The 26,383-nt window shown below is 41.8% G+C and overlaps 1 protein-coding gene and 1 non-coding gene across 5 annotated transcripts in view; one reads left to right on the top strand and one right to left on the bottom strand.

The window, feature by feature from the left end:
* CDH12 (cadherin 12) overlaps positions 1 to 26,383 on the top strand; it is an 862,602-nt gene that overhangs the window by 161,478 nt on the left and 674,741 nt on the right. The gene's annotated exons all lie outside the window — the stretch shown is intronic.
* Positions 16,844 to 16,915, bottom strand: TRNAC-GCA (transfer RNA cysteine (anticodon GCA)). Its single transcript has one exon. It is a non-coding gene; the product is annotated as a tRNA-Cys (tRNA).

The following is a 26,383-nucleotide window of genomic DNA, read 5'->3' on the forward strand; positions in this document are numbered from 1 at the left end:
TGCCTGGACAGTGGATTCAATTAGCCATCATCGAATGTCTCAGGTATCCCTGTTACTGGAAGGCAGTTCTTAGGGTCAGTATTCATTGCCTTGCACCAATCCTCTAACGTGTATACATTCATTATACAAATTATAGTTTCTCAAAAATATAATAAAATTGTTTCCCCATTTATTCATTTGATGTAAGGAAAGAGCACATTCAGACCCTGCTTACATCCAAAATAAACATTTTTATAGTATGAAAAAAATGAATTGTTCTCCCTACCAACACAGTTTGTGCTCCTTCATACTTCCAGATAAGGACACAAAGTTAAAGGGGAAGTATCACAAGAAAGGATGCTCTTGTACTTCTGGCCCAACCAGAAGTAGAATTCTTGATTAGACAGTCTGTTCTCAAATTAATTCTTGCACAGTTTTGCAGGCCCAATAAGTTTGGAGACATTCTTTCAGTTTAAAATGCTTATTTGAACCTTCAAAACTTTTGAGATTCTGAATTTGTTACTCCAAATCTGTTCCATGTGTTCTATGTATTACAAAAAAATTGGGAGCCCTTTCAGAATATGGGATCTAGACAATCTGATCCACTCAGACGCTCTGTCTTTATTCAGTAAGTGCTGATGGTCACTGGCCTATTGCTGCCTTGTGGCTGGTTTGGACATTTACTGTTAGTGGTAGTACACTGCCCTGCCATAAAGAAGAACTGGGTTTGATTTCTGGTCCAGCACAACTGGATGTACAGTAGAAGCAGCACACTCTGACACCAGGAGTTCCTTGTGTCTCTCAAGTGTGACCTTCCCTACCCTTCACCCTTTAGAAGAGAAGCCTCAGCTGGCTCTCAGAGTCCCACTGAACAACAAGAATGGTTACAGTGAAGTGGAATTTTCAAGGGATGGAATGGAGCACTGGAATAAAGGGACAGTTCAAATGGTTCTAGAAGGGAACTAGAGAACCTTAGGGAAATGGTTGAGTCCCAAATCTGTTATACATGTAGCTATTTGACAAAAAATCATGGCTTTTCTGCACCTGCTTCTCCCAGTATGAAATGATCACTGCTAATTATCTAAAAAGATGTAAGTCAGGTGCTCAAAATACCAAAATAATTTTTACATTTATGGTTTCATCTTTGTTAGGTTAGGAAGAGATGTCACCAAATTAAAATGAACTTTGCTGCTTCTTGCTCAATACTAAACAGTGATATTATAGCAAGCTAACTATAGTCTGTGTAGTATAATGTGTATAGAGAATTCCACACTCTCTAAGTAATTGCACAGAGGAGTCTATTTAACTTCTTGCATTCTGGTGCACCTTATTTCAAGTCAAAACATAACAAGCATGTACCGCCGCAGCATTAGATCATCACATACTTTGTATAATATACTACAGAAGCACTTAGTGTGTCTATATGTCATGTTCTTTTACTAAAACCTTAGATGAATATTGACAAAAAGTGATGCTCAGAATTCACAATAATGTGTGGAAGGTAAATTAATATTTGAATCAAGTTCATCTCTAACGTCTTACATTTCAAAGGCATCTCAAAGTCCTGGCCAAAAATGTTTCATCGTAGAGGGCTACTTTCATGCAGCCCTCGCTCACATTGGCAAGCACTTTCTTACACAAATACTCTCATTGAAGCCAGGAAGACCACTTGCATAAGTAAGTGCTTCCCACCATAAGTAGGGGTAACATTTTCTCAAAGACATTTATCTTAGAACAATTAGTACAGATTACTCCAAACAAGTATATTGTAATAAGGAACCAACATAAAAATTCCTAGACCCTGAGCCATTTTCAGTTCTTACTGGTCACAAGTGCTGTCTTTCAGTCTGCATGGTGGGCAACTGGAAGTGAGTTAAAGGAGCTCGTCATTAGTGGAGTACTGTATGCTGATTGCAGATGGAGGTGTGCATAGATAATCTAATTGCAGCATTCTGCAGTCTTGCAAGTTACATTTATTCTAGCTTTCTTATGATAAGTAATTGTAGTAATCTAAATCTGGAAAATAAAAAAAAATAAAAACCTCATCGATTCCTAAAAAAAAAAAAATGTAACTCAAGTTATATGCTGTATAAAGTTTTTCATTCAGTTTTGTTTTTACTTTTGTTCAGGGAGTTAAAGAAGCAAATAAATACCTCAGTGACTCTGAGTGTGAATAACAAGTAAAGCTAGTCAAAAATATTTGTTGAGATTAAAAAAAATCATTGTTTTGAAAGTTTCTAATTTTTTTATGAGAAAATATTTTTTTGAGTTTTCTCCTCTTCTGTGTCTTTCCCTCCCTCCCTTTTTAGTGGCCAAAAGAGGGGAAACAGGAATAAGGAGGACGAAAGGAGAAAAGGGAAAAACTGTAAACTGAAAAGAAATCATTATGTGGTTTCAAATAATATTTGTATTGTTTTTCATTGAAAAATCTGAAATGTTTGAAACATAAAGAAAACTTTTTTTATCACAAAACAGACCAGTTTTTGACCAATTCTAATAAGTGACATTCTGACATGGATCTTTCAAATTACAGTGGTTCCATCACAGATTAAATTTATTTTGAGTAGCTGAAATCTTCATCAGGGATCAGGGTTTGGGGCTTTCAAGTAATTAATGGCTGAATTTGGAGCCTCTGGATCAAAGCTTACTGAATGAGGGAGGCAACCTAGTGACAGAGGATGTGGAAAAAGCTCATGTACTCAATGCTTTTTTTGCCTCTGTTTTCACTAACAAGTTCAGCTCCCAGACTGCTGCGCTGGGCATCACAAAATGGGGAAGAGATGGCCAGCCCTCTGTGGAGATAGAGGTGATTAGGGACTATTTAGAAAAGCTGGACGTGCACAAGTCCATGGGGCCGGACGAGTTGCATCCGAGAGTGCTGAAGGAATTGGCGGCTGTGATTGCAGAGCCATTGGCCATTATCTTTGAAAACTCATGGCGAATGGGGGAAGTCCCGGATGACTGGAAAAAGGCTAATGTAGTGCCAATCTTTAAAAAAGGGAAGAAGGAGGATCCTGGGAACTACAGGCCAGTCAGCCTCACCTCAGTCCCTGGAAAAATCATGGAGCAGGTCCTCAAAGAATCAATCCTGAAGCACTTGCATGAGAGGAAAGTGATCAGGAACAGCCAGCATGGATTCACCAAGGGAAGGTCATGCCTGACTAATCTAATCGCCTTTTATGATGAGATTACTGGTTCTGTGGATGAAGGGAAAGCAGTGGATGTATTGTTTCTTGACTTTAGCAAAGCTTTTGACACGGTCTCCCACAGTATTCTTGTCAGCAAGTTAAGGAAGTATGGGCTGGATGAATGCACTATAAGGTGGGTAGAAAGCTGGCTAGATTGTCGGGGTCAACGGGTAGTGATCAATGGCTCCATGTCTAGTTGGCAGCCGGTATCAAGTGGAGTGCCCCAAGGGTCGGTCCTGGGGCCGGTTTTGTTCAATATCTTCATAAATGATCTGGAGGATGGTGTGGATTGCACTCTCAGCAAATTTGCGGATGATACTAAACTGGGAGGAGTGGTAGATACGCTGGAGGGGAGGGATAGGATACAGAAGGATCTAGACAAATTGGAGGATTGGGCCAAAAGAAATCTGATGAGGTTCAATAAGGATAAGTGCAGGATCCTGCACTTAGGATGGAAGAATCCAATGCACAGCTACAGACTAGGGACCGAATGGCTAGGCAGCAGTTCTGCGGAAAAGGACCTAGGGGTGACAGTGGACGAGAAGCTGGATATGAGTCAGCAGTGTGCCCTTGTTGCCAAGAAGGCCAATGGCATTTTGGGATGTATAAGTAGGGGCATAGCGAGCAGATCGAGGGACATGATTGTTCCCCTCTATTCGACATTGGTGAGGCCTCATCTGGAGTACTGTGTCCAGTTTTGGGCCCCACACTATAAGAAGGATGTGGATAAATTGGAGAGAGTCCAGCGAAGGGCAACAAAAATGATTAGGGGTCTAGAACACATGACTTATGAGGAGAGGCTGAGGGAGCTGGGATTGTTTAGCCTGCAGGAGAGAAGAATGAGGGGGGATTTGATAGCTGCTTTCAACTACCTGAAAGGGGGTTCCAAAGAGGATGGTTCTAGACTGTTCTCAATGGTAGCAGATGACAGAACGAGGAGTAATGGTCTCAAGTTGCAGTGGGGGAGGTTTAGATTGGATATTAGGAAAAACTTTTTCACTATGAGGGTGGTGAAACACTGGAATGCGTTACCTAGGGAGGTGGTAGAATCTCCTTCCTTAGAGGTTTTTAAGGTCAGGCTTGACAAAGCCCTGCCTGGGATGATTTAACTGGGAATTGGTCCTGCTTCGAGCAGGGGGTTGGACTAGATGACCTTCAGGGGTCCCTTCCAACCCTGATATTCTATGATTCTATGAAAGCTGAACAAGCTCAACAGGAATAGTGATATGTGCACATATCACAATTGGCATGTCTATTGACAATCTCAGATGCTATGAACTGAATGTACATGAACACAGAGCAATCTTCTCACCTTCACCAAGGGAGTGTAACTGAATGCCTGTAATTAGCTGTCAGTCTGTGTAATCTGCATCCACTGCACAAGTTCTTTCACAATTGCTTCAGCAGTGCGTGTAAAAATCAAACTCAAGAGAAGGGATGTTTATTGCAGATGTACCTAGAGTGGGAGGATGATGGATGGTAGGGAGTGGAGCCATAAATCTTTTGGGGGAAACTCTGTGCTTTTCAGGATGAGCATTGCTAAATAAAAGAGGAGATCCACCTTGCAAAAATAGGGTCCATTCCTGTGAATTTTAGCAAGGAGCTCTTTACTCCTTTATCCTGATCATTAATGAAAATGTTACATAAGACTAGACTTAACCCTGATCCATGAAGCAAACTGTAGACATGTTCCCACAGCTCTTTTGTGACAGTCTGTCTCAATATGAATGGTTTCTGCTATAGAGATCATTTAATTTGTAGTGTTCAGTATGGCTCCAGTTCAGAAGCATATACTTTAATATGGCTTAATGCCATCATAAAAGCTTTGCTGAACTGGGTTTTAAATTACAGTAAGAGTCTATGGTTTGTTTGATAATTAATCTACATCAGGGATTATCTCTCTTGATTTCACCAATTTTTCTTTTGAAATATTTTGGGTTTTATTAAAATGATAGCAAATTTCAATTAAAGCCATTTAAAAAAATAAAAAAAATCCATCTAATCAAAAAGCCAATATCTGTATGTAAAAAGTTGATGGAAAATCTTCAGTCATCTCTGCTGAAAGATTTTTATTAAATAGAATTCAGTACTAATGCTTGTGAAAGGTTTCAGTCGGTCCTCCGAGCCTCTAGGGGGCAATGGAGAGCTATGGTCCCACTGGCAGGCCTCAGTCACACCTTTCGGGTGCTGGGGAATTAGCGGGGAAGGTGTGCCAGCCGGAGTCGGCGGCGCACCCCACAGGCGGGGAAGGGCCGACACGAGTCGGCGGCGCGCCCCTCAGGCGGGGGGGGGGGGGCGCCGGCACGAGTCTCTGGCGTGCCCCTCAGGCCGGGGAGCACCAGTATGAGGCCGTAGCACGCCCCTCAGGCAGGGGAGCGCTGGCACGGGTTTGTAGCCCACAGTTCTGCTACCCATGACAGGTCGGCCAGGGTAGGGGAACGCAGGCCCACCCAACTCCACTGCATTCCAGCCCAGGCCCTGACAGTGGCGGGAGGTGAAGGTCCCGCCGCTGGATCAGTGGGGGGTCATCCGCGCCCGCTGACCAAACACACCCACCCCCCGGTGCAGTTCTGCCCCTGGGCTACTTCCTACCCGGTCTCTCAGGCGGGTCTCTCCGGTCCCTCCAGCTCGTCCGGGTATTCCGCTGCTGGCAGCTCCAGCTCCCCCTCTGTGTCGGACTCACGCTGGCCCGGGCTGCAGTCAGGCCCCTCCAGGTCTTCCGGGTACTCAGCGGCTGGCAGTCCTGGTTGCCACAGGCCGTCCTCCCAGTCAGGTTCCTCCTGGCCCAGGGCCTCCCCTGGGTCAGCAGCAGGATCGCGAGGGAGCAGCCTGTGTCTGTCTCCCTCCCTGGTGCTCTCCTCACTGGACAAAGGGCCCCGCCCTTTGTACTTCCTGTCCCACCCCTCCCCTTCCGGGGATTGGCGGAAGCTTGATCTGGCCCCGCCCACTCAGGCTGAGAGGGTGGCTCTTTACCCTCGGGTTCGGAGGGAAGCCACCCTGGCTCCCTACAATGCTGGGTAAGGGAAGGAAGCAAAAAGTGTCTATAGAGAATAGGAGAGAAACCTTTATTATACAACAACAGGGAAAAAACAACACTTTACTGTTCACTGGTGTGTTGAACGTGGTAAAATATTCATACAGTAATGTAGAAAAAGACTGTTCAGGTTGAGGAAGAACAATCTGGGTCAAGACTCTTAATTTTTCAGGGAGACCTCTTAGAACCCAAATGATAGTTGATAAACCTGTTAGACTGAAGAAATATTCAAGACTGGTAATATTCAAGTTCTTCTTGTAACTCCAGTATAATACAATCTAACTAGCTATGCTTGGATTTGTGCAGCGATTAGCCCCTGCCCCTTGATTTGGTAATGAGCCTTTTATGTTGTCTGGAGTGGCTGACGATCATGACTGTCTACCTAAGGGCAGACTGTCAAAACAGGGCAGACACTCCAGTCTGTTGGTATGTTCTAAAATTAGATTTCACCAGGCCAGTAACAAATGTGAACTCCTGGATCACTATAACAGTCTTACCATGGAGTTAGACTCTCCAATCTATCTCGCCATCCAGTCAAGCTGGAATAAGTGATAAATGGTCCCTTACACCAAAAATCACAAAATTCAGGTTCCTTCCAGTCCCAAGAGACCAGTGACTTACCCCAGACCAACTGGCACCTTAGATCTTACATCAAAGGCAACTCCTGTAGCCAATCCTGTAATAAATTATCAAAAGGTTTATTAACTAGGAGAAAATGAAATAACAGCATTATTTACAGGTTAAAGCAAGCAAACATATACACACACGAGTTATCATCTACAATTCCATAAAATGACAGAGATGTGATAATCTGTCAATTCAAAATATCTTTCAGGGTGGACCCAGAGGTAACCACTGGGGATCTCTGCCTTCATTTAATGTCTTTGGTCCTGTCAGAGTTCAAATAGCAAAAAGATGAAAAATCTTAATGTCTACTATTTTTATTTCCCTCTTCGAGCATTCAACTTGATGAAATGAGGCTTTCTGCACATACTTCTCCTGGGTGGATGGGGAAATTAACAAAGCTTTTGTTTTATGATGGCCAACTTAATTTTTTATAATCATCCTGAATGGGTGGGCCAGGATGATTCCCATGCCTGTGTTCACAAGTTCAGAGCCTACATTTTCAAAGTTATAAAGCAAAATTTGCATAATTCCAAGAGTATGGAATACAGACTTTGTAAGTGAGATTAATGCATGCAACAACATACAAATATTTTATAGAGTGATGAACACAGAGTGATGAAACGCTAAATACATTCTTATAATACTAATACCTATTTTGAACAAAACTTACATACAGGTGAGCTGGTTTGTTTCCAGCTATGAATTTTTCAGTTCTTAACTAATGCCTATGGCCTTGGCCAGAGCTGGCATTTGGTTTACCAGTGTCGCAGAGCCTACGTTCCCTGTAGTACTACTCTAATTGCTGACATATGTGTGAATCATATCAAATTCCCTCCAGCCTTTTGACTACATTTACGTGCTTTTCTACTACCCCTATCTTTCCCTACAAATGTTAATTGACTAATCTTATTTGATTGTTTTCCCTTTGTCACTCACGTTATGTATGTATCAACATCAGATCTTTTAGAGTCGAAGAACAAATTCAGTAAATTGAAATGAAGAAAAGGTTCAAGAAATCAAGACAGGTCACTTTCAATTACCTTTTACCCTGAAAATGTACAGAGATTTTTCCACCACTGTTTATTAGGGATGAAATTAGTAGATTGGTATTTGCATCTGTATTAGGGTTAGGACTGCGTTTGGATTTAATGATTCTGAAACATCATGAGATATCCTAACATACAGCCCACAACAGCAGAAATCTCATAAAATCATTTCTTTTTAGACACATACCTTTTGGGACCCAAGAGTTCACATTATAAGCTTCAGTTTTTCCTCTCTCATCTGTTTATGCTTTCACTTTGGTTGGAGTTTGTCATAAAGTTAAGTCTTTTGAGTAAGATTTGTAAAGGTATTTAGGCATTACCATTCTCAGTGTTAGAAGAACATGGTGGGGATTCTGGTAGCTGTTATAAATCTGGGAGAGACAAGTAACACCAGTCCTAAAATGATCTGTTTGCATATGGTTTCTGCAGGCTGAACATTTTTCTCTCCAGTTGGTAAATTGTTTTAATTTGTCACCCCCACTCCAGTTTTTCTTTATTACATTTTTTGGGGGTGGGTGGGGAATGGAGGTGTAGATAAGTGGTGGTCAATCTGTGGCCCGTGCCGCTTCCCGCACCTCCCATTGGCTGCAAATGGTGAACCGTGGCCACTGGGAGCTGCAGGCATCCATGCCAATGTCAACAAAGTGTCTCTTGGCCCTCCAGTGGATTACCCTGATGGGCCACAGATTGCCCACCACTGATGTAGATCCTGGCTGTTCTTTCTAGCTATAATTTCTGAATACCTCACATTCAATGTAACTAAATAAAAATCACTAAATATTATATATTTAGGAAAATCTGAAACAGCCTCAAACATGGAAAAGGCTCATATTGGGATCCAGATGCCAGCTTTGTTGTTCTTGCCCTTTTTTATTTGAAAGTCAGAGTATGAAGGTTTACCTCAAGCTGAATCAATACCGGAAGCAGCAAGCTCCAGAGGCAAAGATTTTTTTCTGGTAACATGTCTTGCTACTTGCCCTGGAGAGGGCAATTTTAGGTTCAAAGCACTGTAAACTCTTCATTTTTTGCCCTGTACAGTCCTGAGTACATTGTTAGTGCTTAATAAATAACAATGCTGGTAACTGACACAGCTCTAGCAAGTCTTAACTGCCACAACGGAACATAATAGGTGATATAGGTATGTCCTGCTCATTAGTTGCTTTTATATTTCCTTTGAATGATCAATGGGACTATCTCAGCACAACTAAACAATCGGGAATTACTGTATAATTACAACTTTTTAAAAGTGAGCCACACACACAGCATATACAAGAGATTTACCCAGATTTAGCTCACTAGTCATATCATTGCCCTAAGGTAGTCTGAAGCATCCTGTATGTTAAGCTTTCTAAACTCTGGCTCCATCAGGGTTATGAAATTCTTTCTCGATTTCTCTTTTATGGTAACCAGCAGGGTTTCTGTCTCTTTAGGGTGGGCGAGCACTTCTGGTGGATCAGGCTGTAAAAGTTTTCCTATTAAGATACATTCCTGCCTTCAAAGGCGCTGGGTGGCTTCATTATGTATTGTAGGATTTAAATAGCATTCTCTGAAACGTGTGCTGTTTCACTGAAAAGGAGGACTTTTTTTTTAATCTTACCTGCTAGCTAGCTGATATCCCTTTGGGATTTTGGCTGAGAGCAAGCATTTATCCTTATAAAGTAGATTACAATGGTGATGTTTTATTTTACTTCTTGCAGTTTTTGTACCCTCAGCTCTCTCACAAATCTGGGGCTACCGTATTGCCATGGGCAGAGTTCAGTGGGCTTTGTGTCGGTCATTTTAAATCCCTAAATTGAGAAGCAGAAGCAATTGCAAGCACACCTTTCTGACACCAGGCTGAGCTTGCATCCCAGTGCTTGTGATGGAGATTTGTGGTATGGAGATCTGTCAGAACATACCTCCAGCACCTTATCTTAGAAACCAGTGTCACAAACCAAGGATGGCAAATGGCAGTGGTAGATTAAATTACAAGCATCAGATCCATAGTTGTACTGTGATAAGTGAATGTGAAAAGAGCTGGAAGATCTGGAATCTGAGTGCAACACTATTGTTGTCAAAGAGGGGAAATACGTCACAAATGTGTACCTTTAATCAATGGAACAAGTTAAGAGAGAGGGAGAGAGAAAGGGAAGGTTCTGGGACTGTGTAGCATGTATTCCAGAGTAAAATGAAAGAAAAAAATGTGGCATCTAAACTTCCTATTATATACAAGGTAATAGCTGCCAAATGGAGTGATGGTTGGGTATTTGAAGATTTTTGAATGTAGGTGAATGAGTGTGAAGGAATCTGCTAAATCCCTAATCATGCAAGCTTTGTAATTTTATGTACATGAATAGTCCCATTTCAAATCACATGTCAAGAGGGCACATTTCTTGTCCTTTGCTGGTCTCTGATCTATGAATAAAACCATTAAATTCCAAATGCTTTCTCAACTGTCTGTGTGAAGAGTAGGCAAAATTAATCAAACCCAGTTCCACTTTCAGCAGATTTAACTACAGTTCTTGAGAGAAATCATTCAGAATTTTCTTGATTAGAGTGGCTGATTGGTCATTAACAGGGGATTCTAATTGGTTGGGTAATGATTATTACAGAACATTATGGAGTGGAGGAACCTTTGTAAATTCTAATTAGCACAGAGTTACTTGTGCTTCCTAATGACTAAGAGACCTAACCCTGGCAGCACCACATAATACCGTAATACCCATCCACAACAAAGAAAAAAGTCTAAAAATAGAGATGTATAAAATACATACAGCAATCAAAAGGTAGTAAAACCAAAAATGCTTGGTAATCAGATTGCAATCTGAAGACAATAAATAGAATTGTTTCTGTTTCACTGCCTTTGATGTGGGCATATAATTTGAAAATTACACCACTTTCCTGTAGTTCTTTTATAACACACTCATTTTATTAGTTGTGCCACTCCATCATTTATACTGTGTTACAAACTAGAGAAGATGACATCATCACTAGTTAAGGGAGAGTAACTCCAAGTCTAACAACTTTCAACTTTTTTTTTTTCAAACAGAAAAATATGTTCTCAATACATGATCTGCCAACCCATTTACCATGTGCGATTCAGGCAGATTTCTATTTTCTGCAAGTGATAGCACTTGCCACTTTTAAGCTGCAAGATAATGTTGTGAAGTGAACCAGTTTTAGTACTGGGGTAGGGAGAATATGCAAGTAAATCAAACCAGCTCCTTATTTAGCTTTTTCCAAAAATAGAGTGTAATTTAGCTTTTTCTCTGTGGTTTTTTGTTTGTTTGTTTGTTTGTTTTTGTTTTGACATACATTCTTTCTACTTTAAAGTTCTGAAAACAAACAGTGTACTAAATTGCAAATGAAAGGCCAGGCTGCCCCTGTTGTGGATTATTCCCATGTAAGAAGAAGGAAACTCCACCAGTTTGGACTCAGTGGGCTTGAATATCAGCTCTGCTCAACACAGGAACTGGAGTGGAGGAAAGATGGCTTTAAAGTATCTTTGCACATTCTGGGGCTGGCTGAGAACCTGTTTGATTCCTGGTGCAGCCTCAGGGCTGCTGTAACATTCACTTGACAGGCTGTGGTCCTAAGGGGGCATTCTGATGTCTGTAAGTAGTCAGAGTTCAGTGGTGCTCTTCTCCCAGTGCTTTCTCTGACCATTACCCCTAAGCTGGGGGCTTTGAGTATGGCAGGAATGGCGCAGGTGTATAGCCATTACATTGTCTCAATACCTCCCAAGAAATTCCCTTCCTATTCCACAGTGATTAGAACTGTTTGGTTTGTTGCCACACTGCACAAGTGGAGAAGTGTAAAAGAGAACACAATGTAATAGCCTAGAGTATTTTATTAATCCTACCCTGTGCCCCACAATCCATCCTCATTCACTCCTCTCCACAAGACTGTGGTGGTCCTGAAATCCATGTAAAACTTCGGACATGCACCAGAATCCAGGAGCTAAGTACACAGAATGGCTTCTGTGGGATTCTGTGGTCCCTCCTGACAACCGCTACCCCAATCCAGTGGTTTCTCCTGCTTTCTGAGTGCCATAGCATCTGCAGAGCATATGTCTCCAAAACTCATAAAAATACACTATTTGCCTTTAAACATATAGGTTGTATGTGTTAGCCAGTTTTAAACATTTAATATTTGAATTGCATTTTCCATGACATATTAAATGTTGGTTTTGTATATTTGTGGGTGCTTTAGATAGAACAGGGACAAAATTTTAATGGATGCCCTTGTTGTCCTTTTCTTGAGTTAATTTTATGAGCTGTTTGCTTACTAACTAGTACTTTGAATTGCAAGTGAACAAGTCTCAGAATTGCTCAAATACTGAATTAAGAGCATTTCATAATTCCGGGAAGAAACAGGCAATTAATCATAGTAAATCATTAAGCATGGAAACAGTGATAGGTAAATGCATTTTCATGAATAAGCAGGAAAAAAATGATTTGTTTGTTAACTCCCTCCACTCACAGCTGTAATGGAACTTCCAAAATGTTCCGTTTCCCAGAATGCCTCTTTTCTGTGCAGTTTTTGCAGCTCCAACACCATACCCTCTAATTCCTGTAGTTATAGTGCAAATATTTTACGTGCTGATTTTCAAAGATGAACAGTCATAACTACCACTGGCAGCAGGCTATTTGTTTCTTGTGGAACGAGGTTAAAGACCCAGTTATGGAAGGTTAAAGATTTTTAATGGCTACTACTATAGTATGACTGAAAAATTTTGAAGTGACTAAATTTCATATTACAATTTTACAGCAGAAGGTAACAAGCATTTCTTTTAGGACTTGAACTTGGAGGCTTGCATGTGAGGGTTGTGAGGGAACAGCGCTGAGTAACTGGTAAGGTTGCTGACCATGGGAATTTACTCTGTGATGGGATGTAGGGCCACAGACTGGTAGGTTTGCAGGAACACTATGATCAGCATACATCATGAGGCAGTAAGCAGGTGGCTGCACGGCATACATTTTTAGAATCCTTTGATTATTTTTTCTGTCAGTGGTTGGCCTTCCTGGCTGCCCTTCTCTCTGTTTCTTCTAAGTATTACACTTGTCTGAACTTCTAGTGTGGGCTTGCAATTGGGGCTACCTGAAAAAATTTAAAATGTCATTTGCATCTAAGTACCTATGTCTCAGAAATTCCCTGTCTCCACCCCTTCCACTTCTTGCCCTAACCCTGGTACCATTCCACTCAGGCAAACAGAGGATTGCTCAATGTTCCTGAGTGCTATGAACACCCCTCTGCACTACACAGATGCTTCCCTGTACAAGTGCTGAGCAAATGCAGATTTCTAAGCAAAAGGAATTTTGGCTCTACTTGTCTCGCAGCAGCCTACAACATATTCCTCCTCTACCCCCTCAATTCAACAAAACACTTAAGCTCATTGACACAAAAGATAAGCACATGCTTAAATGCCTCACTGAAACAGGCCGTAGGAAAAAAGAAGTGTTTACAATGTTAGTGTTGCCTTGTTATTCCTGGGAGAGACTGCATGGTGTTTTATTATCATTTTATAAGGCACATATTTGCCATTTGCTGTTTTGATCCCTGATTCTAGTTTACGTTCCTATGAAGGTTCACTTGTTTATTCAGGTGTTTCTACTGCAGTCAGAAATGCTTGTTGAATTTTGGTGAGCCTTTACACTCTGAAATGTCTTGTTTATTAGACTAGAAAATTGTGGCAACCCAGCTTTGTGTTGTATATAAAATCCGAGACATGAATCTGTCATTTTAAAATGTCAAAATTAGAGCTCTGACACTTTGGAAAAAGTGAGTTCTCCAACAGTGCGGATCTATGGAGTGCATAATTAAAGGGACATCATTAATTTTTTTTTTCAGTAGCTTTGCATTTGTTTTCTGCTTCATGTTTTGTAAAGCCTAGAGTGCCTGGTAGTTAACTTATATTAGTTAACGTGTGGTCCCTCGATTGGTTTCCTATGGACATCTGAAAGGGCAGTTCAAAATACAGTATGGTCTACATGAACATTGCATTAGTATCTTGTTGATAGTGAAGGAATCTGTCCTTATTGTATAGAATTTGGAAGACATTCCAAGCCAAATAATAAAGTGTGACAAAGTTCCTGCTCTACCTTGGTGGGTCTTGCGCTTATTGGCGGATTTGCTCGCCTTGGAGCTTCACGGCAGCCCTCAGCTTGGCCGTTTTTCTGAATCCACAGTCCAGGTCGACGACTCCTATGTCTGACCAGGAGTTGGGAGGATTTGGGGGGAACCTAGGCCGCCCTCTACTCCGGGTTCCAGCCCAGGGCCCTGTGGAATGCAGCTGTCTAGAGTGTCTCTTGGAACAGCTGTGCGACAGCTACAACTCCCTGGGCTACTTCCCCATGGCCTCTTCCCAACACCTTCTTTATCCTCACCATAGGACCTTCCTCCTGGTGTCTGATAATGCTTGTACACCTCAGTCCTCCAACAGTCTGCGTTCTCACTGTCAGCTACTCGTGCCTCTTGCTCCCAGCTCCTCACACGCACACCACAAACTGAAGTGAACTTCTTTTTAAAACCCAGGTGCCCTGATTAGCCTGCCTTAATTGATTCTAGCAGCTTCTTGATTGGCTGCAGGTGTTCTAATCAGCCTGTCTTAATTGTCTCCAGAAGGTTCCTGATTGTTCTGGAACCTTCCCTGTTACCTTACCCAGGAAAAAGGGACCTACCTAGCCTGGGGCTTATATATCTGCCTTCTGTTACTCTCCTATAGCCAACTGGCCCGACCCTGTCACAAAAGTCAGTCACATTTTGGATATACTCTGCTTAACAACTTCTCTCTTTTTAAAGTCAAATGTGAAATTATTAAGAAACAACAAAATTAAGTAAATAAATGCGCTAATCATGTTCTGGGCTTATGAATCCTTTTTCTCTACTGGATGTTCTTGCTGTCATGGAAAACACGAGTTAGTCTCTGTTATAATTCCACCAATATTGTCACTTTTCAGAGCCCCTTTTCATCCAGAGCCCTATGAGCACATAGCACCAAATCCAAATGCTATCCCCAGCAAAATTGGATGGGATGGTTTACTAGGAAACCCATTCTCTGGGCAACAACTGACTATGTCTGAAGTCAAAACTCTTCTAAGGCTCACTAATAATTAAATAGATTAAATGGGCTTTGCATCATCATGGCATTATAAACTATTTTCATTGGCAGAAGGTTTGTTTTATTTTGATGGTTAATTATGCTTTTTACAATTTATGTGTAAATATACAAAATATAGCTGAGATCCACCAACTGGATCCATGCAGACAGACTATTGCACCCAGTGCAGAATTCACTGAAATCAGTGGGGCTTTGCCCAAGTGCATCCAGTTTCAGGACTGATGTTCACATAAGGTCCTGCAAATTCATGGCTCCATATAGATCCCTGTGTCTATATGGAGCCTCATTGACTTTAATGGGGCTCTGACTGAGTGCATGAGCCCATCTGTGTATTGGAATTTGCAGGGTAAGCAAGGTTTAAAAAGATGCTATCCAATCAATATGTGTGTGTTGTGACCTTGTACAAAAATTCCAAGGCCCTGAGGGTACCCATAAATGTCGGAAAGGAAAGATGATTATCAGTTCCTTTTCCTTTCCCCAGAAAGGTGTGTGTGTGGCGGGGGGATTAGTTACTAAAATCCTGACACTTTGGCAAATAAGCTTTTAATTTTAAAAAAGGAATTATAATGAACTTTTTCCCTCAAAGTACATATCCAAAGAACTATTAAATCAACCATTTGCAGGTAAGACTGAATCCTCAACAGGATTCTCACTTTCTCCTGCTGGAGATGAGTAGAGTTGTGAACCCTCCCAGTTTCGCCGGGAGTCTCCCAGAATCAGGCTCTATGTCCCGAAGGCTACTGGAGCCAAACCGGGAGATTTTAGGCCGCTAAAAGTCTGGTGGGGCTAAGGCAGGCTCATTGCCTGCCCTGGCTCTGCACTGCTCCCAGAAGCGGCCAGCACATCCCAGTGGCTCCTGCCGGGGGAGGTCTCCACATGCTGCCCCCGCCTGGAGCTCCGACTCCACAGCTCCCATTGGCCTGGAACTGCAACCAATGGGAGCTGTGGGGGAAGTTCCTGCAGGCAGGGGCAGCACACAGAAACCCCGGCCTCCTCCTCAGGGGCCACAGGGACAAGCCAGCTACTTCTGAGAGCAGCATGGGGCCAGGGCAGGCAGAGAGCCTGCCTAAGCCCTACTGCATCACCGACCGGGAGCTGCTTGAGGTAAGTTCTGTCCAGCTGGAGCCCACACCACTCACCCCAACCCTCTGCCCCAGACCTGAGCCCCCTCCCACACTCCAACTCCCTCCCAGAGTCTGCACCCCGCATCCCCTCCTGCAGCCCAACCCCCTGCTCCAAGCTCAGCCTGGAGGCCCCTCCCACACTCCAAAACCCTCCACCCCAGCCCAGTGAAAAGTGAGTCATGGTGGGGGAGAATGAGCAATGGAAGAAGCGGGGATGGAGTGAGTGGGTGGGACCCCAGGGAAGGGGCGGGGCAAGGAGAGGGAAAGGATGTTTGGGTTTGTGTGATTAGACAGTTGGCAACCCTAGAGATGAGACCTTTTTTCTTCTATAATTGACATAACAAGAAATCCTTGCCTTGTTTATAGCCACAGAATGAGAATCTCTTGTCACCCTGGTTTTGTTTGTTTAAATGTATCCTGTCTTTGCAGTTTTTTTCTCCATTTAGATAAGGATCTGGGGACTAGACACCTCTAAATGACAGGCACCTCTAAACATGGTTGTTGTTTCCATAAGTGTCAATGTTGTGTCATGTATTTTTTTTTTTTTTGTATTCATAGAATATCACTGTTGGAAGGGACCTCAGGAGGTCATCTAGTCTAACCCCCTGCTCAAAGCAGGACCAATACCCAGTTGTTGCCCCAGATCCCTAAATGGCCCCCTCAAGGATTGAACTCACAACCCTGGGTTTAGCAGACCAATGCTCAAACCACTGAGCTATCCCCTCCTCCTAAGGAAGAGGGTTTTAAGGGGGCACTTGGATTTAAACCAAGGACCATTTGATCTGCAATCAGACACTCTACCACTGAGCTATACCCCCATGCCATAAAGAGGTGGTGTAGCACTGGCATATGAACCCACGCCTCCATAGGGGTATTGCTTACCTACTAACTACCACCTTGTGGAACTGCATCCTCACTTTGTGGGTACACCCTCCCCGCCCGCCCCATCTCTGGTTGCAGTATTGTGTGTGGTCCTCGGCTTTGGCACTCCCAGTGGGCTCTCTCTCTGGCCTGTTATGGCTTTTCTCAGCCTGTGTCTTCCCCCAACTTCCCCTCAGGGTATTCTGTGGCTTGGCCCTGCAGCCAAGTCATGTAAAAGTCTGAGCCTCTTCCAGCATGGTACAAAGAAGTCCAAATAAAAACTCAAACAAGTTTTCAAATTAATAGCCTTCCACACCTCTCAGGCTTCATTATGGTTTACTTACTGTATCTTGCCTGTTAAGCCATAGACCAGGGCTTCTCTCCATCAGGGAGACCTATCTCCTCTGCAGTCTGTCTCCCAACTTAGCTCCTTCAATCTACTTATACAGATTAGTTCTGCCTCCTCTGTCCATAAGGCAGTTAGGCACTTTCCACCCCTGCCCCAGATGCAGAGTATTACTACTTGGTTCTGTCCCTTGTCTTGGTGATAGGAATTAAGCCCCATCACATACTCCCCTCTCAAACAAGTACCAGTCAGGGTACTCTTTCAGAGTTACTGTATTGTGCCCTACAGTTATTTCAGCTCTTTTTCTAAGTCATGCACACAAGTGAACAAACTGTTTTTTCTCAATTAGCAGGTATTCAAACATTCTTTCCAATATTATGTATCTTGCATGTCTATTTGCAAGGCCTCCTCTGCAGCAGCTAACCTATCCCAAAGTCCCAGGATCATGTACTCTCTGCTGTTGGTCCTGCCTCCTGCAATTGCTTTTGGGGTGACAGGTCAGCATCCATGATCAAGGCAGCTTCTCTCATCTCCTCATTCAGGATGTCCACCTCCCACAAATTTGCCTTAGAAGCTTCTTCTCCTGCAAGGACATGCTGTGGACTTCTAGAGACTGAGGTCAACTTATCACATGGTTTTCTGATTTGCAATGCAGCTAGCAGCTGTTCAAGTTGCTGACAACAGTTCTTCTCATGTGCCAGATCTTGTCTTGTCTGAACAAATTCTTGCTCTTGCTTTGCTGCCTCTTCTTTTATTTTCTGTCATGAAGCTTTCACCTCCTCCAGCTCCCAGCTTGCTTTGTGTAACTGTGTCTCTGGGGTTTGTAACTGACTTGACATCTTCTCTTTGACTCTCTTGACTAGCTCCACCCAGTCCTTTGACTCCTCACTCATCCTCGCTGCTGCATCATGCAGCCCAACACCCTTGTTGAGGAGAGGATTATTTTACAGCCATCTGGTCTGAGCGATAATCAGAGAGACCTGTCTCCTCTGCTGTCTCTCCCCCAACTTAGCGCCTTCAGTCTACTTATAAGGCTTAGCTATGCCTCCTCTGTCCTGGAGGCAGTTAGTTACTCCCGCCCCCAAACCTCCAGTGCAGAGCATGAATAATTAGGTCCTTTCCCTTGCCTTGCAGGTGAATTAATGGAGATAATAGTGAAGAAGAGAAAGAGGACCCCTGAATAACATTATCATATATAATATGTCTTGGGGCGTTTTAAACCTTGCATACAACAGAGAGATTTTCAAAGGTACAAAGGGCAGTTACACACCCAGCTGTTTTTGACTTTCAGTAGGAGCTAGGAGACATATTTTAAAGGTATTTATCTACCTAATGATTTGGGTGCCTGAAGATAGGCACCTAATGGGATTTCAAATATGCGTGGGTGCAGTAGTCCCATAGGAGTTCCACTAGATACCTATCTTAGGTTCTTTAGGCACCTAAGAACCTTTAACAGTCTGGCCCTGGATGCTACCTCACCGTTGTGCCATTGAAAATATTCACCCCACTTTCTCATATTTAGTGTGCTTTTCTATACCTCTTAGTCAACCTACCTTCTGAGACCCAGATACTACAAGAGGATCCATGCAGATAAATCAATTGAGGGGTTCTCCAGTGCTTATCCTACTATGGTACTGGAATATAAGCAGTTTAAAGGGAAACAGCAACAATAAAACACCATACACGTAGTTTGTTATATATAGAAAGTTATATGTTCAGGCCACACAAAGTTTTTTATGACAAAAAGCTTCTCAGAATTGACATACATAACTTTGTGCTTGGAATATATATTTCTGGATCACTTATTCCGTCTGGAAATATTTGTGCACACTGCATCAGGTGTTCTGTGGCACCAGGTCCTTGTACTGGCAAAGGGGAGCTTCCATCCTGATCACTATAATTTCTTTACAGTTTTCAAAACAATGTCTGTTGGACTTGTTTATCGAATGTGATCCAGGTAGAGGCAGAAAGAAATAAACATGGAGGAGAACAAGTGTATCTTGACAGCAAAGTCCTTTAAAAAGGTCTATTCTATACATATTTTGGCAATTTGGTGGTAGGAATATAAATCATATGTATAAAGTAAGAAAAACGGGGAGCTTCTGAAGGCTGTGAATTTTTACAGTGTGTCAGCATGTAGTTAAATCAGCTGCTTCCCTTAACTGTGGTTGTTGTAGAGTGTGATGCTGCATAATGAGAATGTGATGCTGCCACAGCTGCAGTCCTCCCTGTAGCTGCTATGAGTCACTCTGTTCAATATTCTGAAAATCATTCCAGGGAACAGTGCAAACATGCTTTCCATAAACAGTGCTGCCCCATTAAAAACATTGGAATCTGTTTTCTCTTCAGTGTGTATTAATTGGTGATATATATGAATAAAGAATGATAATAATAATGTTGAATCAAGAACAAATAAGTATATGTACTAGATCAACTCTGAGGAGGAATTTGATTTATTTACTCTTCCTCTGACAGTAAGTATAGCTGGAATTTCATAATTGTTTACTGTGACTCTAATGTTACCTTCCAGAAATCATTTAAATATTGTTTAAGCTGATGTGTTGGAAAATCTTTTAAAAGTATATTCCACACCCTGCCCTCTGTGTACACCTCAAACAACTACCAGGAAGGAATAAGTCCAGGAGTAAGAGGCTACCATTGTTATTCTTAAACAAAGCAAATTAGATCTTTTTACAGAGGAGAAGGCAACAAACCACATTTATTGAGAATACAGCAGTTAACATATCTTTTCAGTCACACACACACCATGCACACAGTCCCGCCAGTCGATGTTTATAGTTACCAGTCCAGAGTCTGGATCAATCTAGTGGCCAGCCAGATTGCTCACAGAGGGGAGCTGGGCTCTGTCGGTTTTGATCCGATACTCCTGGAGTAATGGCAAGACGAACCCAAAGTCCCATGGCAAAGCACCCTGTTCTTATAGTCTTTTTTCTCTGTTGAAGTCTATGGATTTTCCTGTGTCAGTTTATGACCAGTTACTCCTTAATTGGTGTTATCTTTTGATGTTAACATTCCAAAACACCTCTGAGAGGGTCATCCTGTCCCGGATTTGATTTAATCAATCGCTTTAGGGGTGCCAGCCTCCACCTCAGGGTCGTCAATCTGCCCTTCCTCAATCATGGATGCATGTTGATGATTCTCTGGCATCGATAAGTCTCATAAAGTATCTTCAGTCCTCCTTTCTTGACCATCTGGTTAACAATGGCCTTCACACCTTATCTTTTCCAGATACATACATTCCTCATTCACACAGTCTTTTATAGAGACCTTTGAGAATACAAACAGCAGTATTTTTTTATAGAGTGAGAAAACATTACATTAAACCTTGCTAAATGTTATAACCAAAACAATTCACATTGAGGCCCAGGCCATCAACGTTCCTCTAATCTACTTAACATAGACACAATACAGAATCCTGTCTCATACTAACTAAACCTTACAACAAAACTAAAAGGGCCTAATTTGTAATGCATATGGGGAACAGGATCCTATAGTCCCAGAGGGTCATTCCTTTCTCCTTATTCAAAAAGGGTGTCTGGCAGGATGGAATCAAATCATACATTAATTCTCATAGCACAATTACAAAATCCTGCTCCTACACCATGTGTATTCAATCTTTGGATCTGCTGAGAATGTCAGCCATGAGGAGCCCGTTAGTAATGATTTCGGTGATTGCTGTGTGTTGTGTAAACTTGTCCATTATGGACTGGACTGAGACCACAGACCCACTTCCCGTATAGTTGGCCATCCACTAGACATCGGGTGTGAATGACTTGTGTTCTCTTCTGACCTGGACTAAATTTCAATCTGTGGCCTAGAGAAGAAAGGCTCCAATACTCCATTACCAGTTCCCTGAGTCTTCCAGTCTCTCACTAACTACTGCCTCAAAGATGTATGAAACAAAGAAACCCATCTTCTGTTGCATGTATTTAATTTATGGAAAAATGGAGTTTTCTCCTGCTACATTGATGGATTTTTTATTTATTGTTGACACATGGATGAGAAATTCACAGAAGAGTGGAGGAGTTTTATAGAAAGTAGGAGTGGGGATAGAGAGGAATCAACAGCATTCTGGAGATATTACATTTTCCTTTCTTTTGTGAGGAATGTCACCTTTCTGAGAGAGTTCAAGTCTCTTGGGTTATCATTCTTGATTTCCAAGAATAAAAGTAAATGAAAGATGAATGAATTTTGCTGTATTTCTTCCATAATAAAATCTTTTAATTAGTTACAAATAACTTATCCCTTTGTTGCAATGACCCCTTCTCAGTGAGCTTCTTTTATTCTATTACTTAACCATGTAAGTAATATGATTCATATCTCTCCCATATGAAAACTCTTCAAAGGGGACTATGTCAGTTTTGATATTAGTTATTCAAAACTGTACTTATTTGTAGACTGTAAAAATCAGTTTTTAGGATCACATTCTATGTGTTTTGAGCTGTAATTCTGGCACATGAAATGAATAGTCTGAGGGCTGGGCCACATTGGGAACATACATCAGAATAGCTATGTCTCTCAGAGGTGTGAAAAATCCTCACCCCTGAAAGATGTAGCTATGACAACCTAACCTGCTGTGTAGACAGTACTAGGTTGAAGGAAGAATTCTTGGGGAGGTGGATTACCTGCTGTTAGTGTAGGTAGTGTCTACACTAAATAGCTACAGCAGTGCAGCTGCAGCTCTGCTACTGTAGCAGTTTAAGTGTAGACGTACGCTCAGTCTTTGCTCTTTAAGCAAAGCTCTTAATTCCTACAAGATGTTCCATGTGAGCAGACTGTTGTGGGCCTGAGACCACCCTGCTTCCTGTGAAGGGCTTCTCTTGATAGTTCAAGAGACAGGAGGGGGCAGGATATGTTCACTGGAGGATCCTCTTCTGGTGTTTTCTTCTCTTGCCAGTCCAAGGGACCCTGAAACTGAGGAATTCTGCAGCAACGGCAAGGCCTTATGGGGAAGGACAGAAGTCTCCAAAGAATGAGTTGGGGACCGTGTTTGAATATCTTTCCTCATCATGGAATAAGAACATAAAAACATAAGAATGACCATACTGGATCAGACCAATGGTCCATCCAGCCAGTATCCTGTCTTCCAACAGTGGTCAGAGCCAGATGCTTCAGACAGAATTAACAGAACGTAAGAACAGCCATACGGCGTCAGATCAGTATCCTGTCTTTTGACAGTGGCCAATGCCAGGGGAATGAACAGAACAGGTAATCATCAAGTGATCCAATCCCCACCCATTCCCAGCTTCCGGCAAACAGAGGTTAGGGACACCATCCCTGCCCATCCTGGGAACAGGGCAATTCTCAAGTAATCCATCCCATCTCATCCAGTCCTAGCTTCTGACAGTTGAAGGTTTAAGGACACCTAGAGCATGAAGTTGCATCCCTGACCATCTTGGCTACTAGCCATTAATGGACTTATCGTCCATGAATTTATCTAATCCTATATTGAAACCAGTTGTGATGCTGTGCATTAGAAAGATGACGATTTGTATCATTAAGAAAAGGTTTCAGAGTAACAGCCGTGTTAGTCTGTATTCGCAAAAAGAAAAGGAGTACTTGTGGCACCTTAGAGACTAACCAATTTATTTGAGCATGAGCTTTCGTGAGCTACAGCTCACTTCATCGGATGCATTCAGTGGAAAATACAGTGGGGAGATTTATATACATAGAGAACATGAAACAATGGATGTTACCATACACACTGTAACAAGAGAGTGATCACTTAAGGTGAGCTATTTACCAGCAGGAAAGCGGGGGTGGGAAACCTTTTGTAGTGATAATCAAGGTGGGCCATTTCCAGCAGTTGACAAGAACATCTGAGGAACAGTGCGGGGTGGAAGTGGGGAATAAACATGGGGAAATAGTTTTACTTTGTGTAATGACCCATCCACTCCCAGTCTCTATTCAAGCCTAAGTTAATTGTATCAGTTTGCAAATTAATTCCAATTCAGCAGTCTCTCGTTGGAGTCTGTTTTTAAAGATTTTTTGTTGAAGAATTGCAACTTTTAGGTCTGTAATAGAGTGACCAAAGAGATTGAAGTGTTCTCCAACTATTTCCCCATGTTTATTCCCCCCCCCCCTGCACCCCCCACTGTTCCTCAGACGTTCTTGTCAACTGCTGGAAATGGCCCACCTTGATTATCACTACAAAAGGTTTTTTCCCCCCCGGCTCTCCTGCTAGTAATAGCTCACCTTAAGTGATCACTCTCGTTACAGTGTGTGTGGTAACACCCATTGTTTCATGTTCTCTGTGTATATACATCTCCCCACTGTATTTTCCACTGAATGCATCCGATGAAGTGAGCTGTAGCTCATGAAAGCTTATGCTCAAATAAATTTGTTAGTCTCTAAAGTGCCACAAGTACTCCTTTTCTTTTTGTGAATACAGACTAACATGGCTGCTACTCTGAAATTTGTATCATTACCATTGTTACACACTTGCAACAAATCTTGTACAAAGTATGTCGCATAAGATGTCAATGGAAATTGGAAAATGAAAATGATTTGCAAAGTATAATTATCCCGTTTATATGCATGTATCATCTTTGTATCTGAAATTATGAATGTTGACTATGTATTTGTATCTAAACTTGTGTTGTATTCCTGGGTGACACCCCCAGGATAGAATTTACATTAGGGAAAGACAGCTATGTGTTGATGGCCTATCAAGGACACTCCACTGTCACAATACACCATTAAAGAAACGCATCCTATCCAAATAACTCTTCCTGAGGATGCCTCAGCTAGCAAGGAGCCAACAGCCACCCCCTGTGATTCATCGAAATGTGTAGGGGAATGTGATATGCTTATGTGACCCTGGATTCCATTTCGGCCAGTAACTTTCCACAGACAGGGGCTGTGGATTTTGTTTGGGCCAGTAAATTTACATGCACATGGCAAAGGATATAAAAAGACACCTGAAACACCTCCATGTTACCTCTTTCCTGCTCTGATTCTCTGAACTGTGGATTTACAACTAAAAGGAGCATCTTGAATTATGGACTGAGGACCTTCCAATCTTCTGGAAGTTATCAGAGAGTCCATTCCATCACTGCTGATATAAGGACTTTGCAATAATTTCTACGTATATGATGTATTAACCATTTATAACTCTCTTTACTTTAATTATTAAATGTTTCATTCATTTTCTAAGAATTGACTGACAGTGTGATATTTGGGTAAGATCTGAGCTTCATATTGACAGGGGGATATATGATTGAGCCTCTGGGATTAGAAAGAACCTCACATATGTGAAATGGATAGATGGGAGTCAAGGGCTGGAATGCCTAAAGGGGACTGTGTTTGGAATCTGGTTAACCAATGTGTTACTGTGGATGATCTTTTGTTACTGGTTTGGTGAATCTATAGAGTAAACCAGCAGCTTTGGGGATTGTCTGCCCTGTTTTTTGCAGTATACCCTGAGTGTGGCATTCTCATTGTGGTCTACCCTAGGCACCCAGTCAAAACAGTTATATTTTTGGCCTTCACAACATCCCCTGGCAACGAGTTCCACAGGTTGACTGTGCATTGTGTGAAGAAGTACTTCCTTACGTTTGTTTTATACCTGCTGCCTGTTAATTTAATTGGGTGACCCCTAGTTCTTTTCATAGAATCATAGACTATCAGGGTTGGAAGGGACCTCAGGAGGTCATCTAGTCCAACCCCCTGCTCAAAGCAGGACCAATCCCAAATTTTTGCCCCAGATCCCTAAATGGCCCCCTCAAGGATTGAACTCACAACCCTGGGTTTAGCAGGCCAATGCTCAAACCACTGAGCTATCCCTCCCCCCATTTTGTTATATGACAGGGTAAATAGCACTTTCTTATTCACTTCCTCCACACCATTCATAACGTTATAGACATCTATCATATTCCCCCATAGTCTTCTCTTCTCTAAGATGAACAGCCCAACCTTTTTATTCTCTCCTCATATGGAATCTGTTCCATATCCCTAATCTTTTTTGTTATCCTTCTTTGTATCTTTTCCAGTTCTAATATATATTTTTGAAAAGGAGTGATCAGAACTGCACCCAGTATTCAAGGTGTGGGCATGCCTTGGATTTATATAGTGGCATTATGATATTTTGTGTGTTATTAGCTGTTATTGCTATTGATTTTTTTTTCCTGTTGGATGCAATATTAGTGGGCTCTGTGAGTGGTGTTTTTTTATTAACACAGGTCCGAAATGCTACATCAGATGAGAGACATATGAAATCTCTCTACCCACTAACTCCTTTGCGTTTACTTTAGGTTTTGAGCTTTAGTAAAAACTCTAAACTGAAATACTTTTATTCCTTTGTTGTTGTTATTTGCCTTTGTAAATGGGTGGCATTTGTCACTTCTTCCCCCTCTAGCAAATAAGAGGGCGAGCCAGATCACAACATTGAGTTGCAAAGGAAGGAAACAGGGAACATGTTTATTGTTACAGTATTATTCGTAATATTTTTATAACCATGTTGGATACTGATGAGTGTTAAAAGATATTGGATCTAAAAACAAATAATAAGGAAAGAGAAGGCAACCAGTAACAATTTATTTTATCTAGTTTTTTAGGATGTACAATTTTACTTTATTTTATTGTGTACTGTCCCAAATTGGAATAGATTTAGAGTAAATTTTGGATACAAAACTCAATATACATAACATGCATTTTTTTTCTTTACAATCTAACAACTCATCCAAAGATTGCTATGGTTTGTGAATCTTCTTTATTTCATCCTAGGTTAGTTTATGGTGGTATGTTGAAACCATGAATGTTTTTGTCATGAAATCAGGTGAAACTCAGTAATTCAAATCCAAACATCAAAGCAAAACTAGATAGTGCAATTCTTATTGCCCAGTGAACCCCATGAGGTTGTATGAATATAGGGAGCAGAATTTGGTCCTATATTTATAATAATGAAATAACTAACCTTCTATATCTTCAATTTTATCCAATTTAGAGTAAGTGACTGGGAAACAAGAAGACTGATTCCTTCTCTGAGCTCAGCCTTTACCTCACATGGTGGTCTGAGACAATTCACTTAACCTTGCCTTAACTCAGTTTACCTATTTGT

Source organism: Caretta caretta, chromosome 2 (genome assembly GCF_965140235.1).
Source record: "Caretta caretta isolate rCarCar2 chromosome 2, rCarCar1.hap1, whole genome shotgun sequence".
Lineage (NCBI taxonomy): Eukaryota > Metazoa > Chordata > Testudines > Cheloniidae > Caretta > Caretta caretta.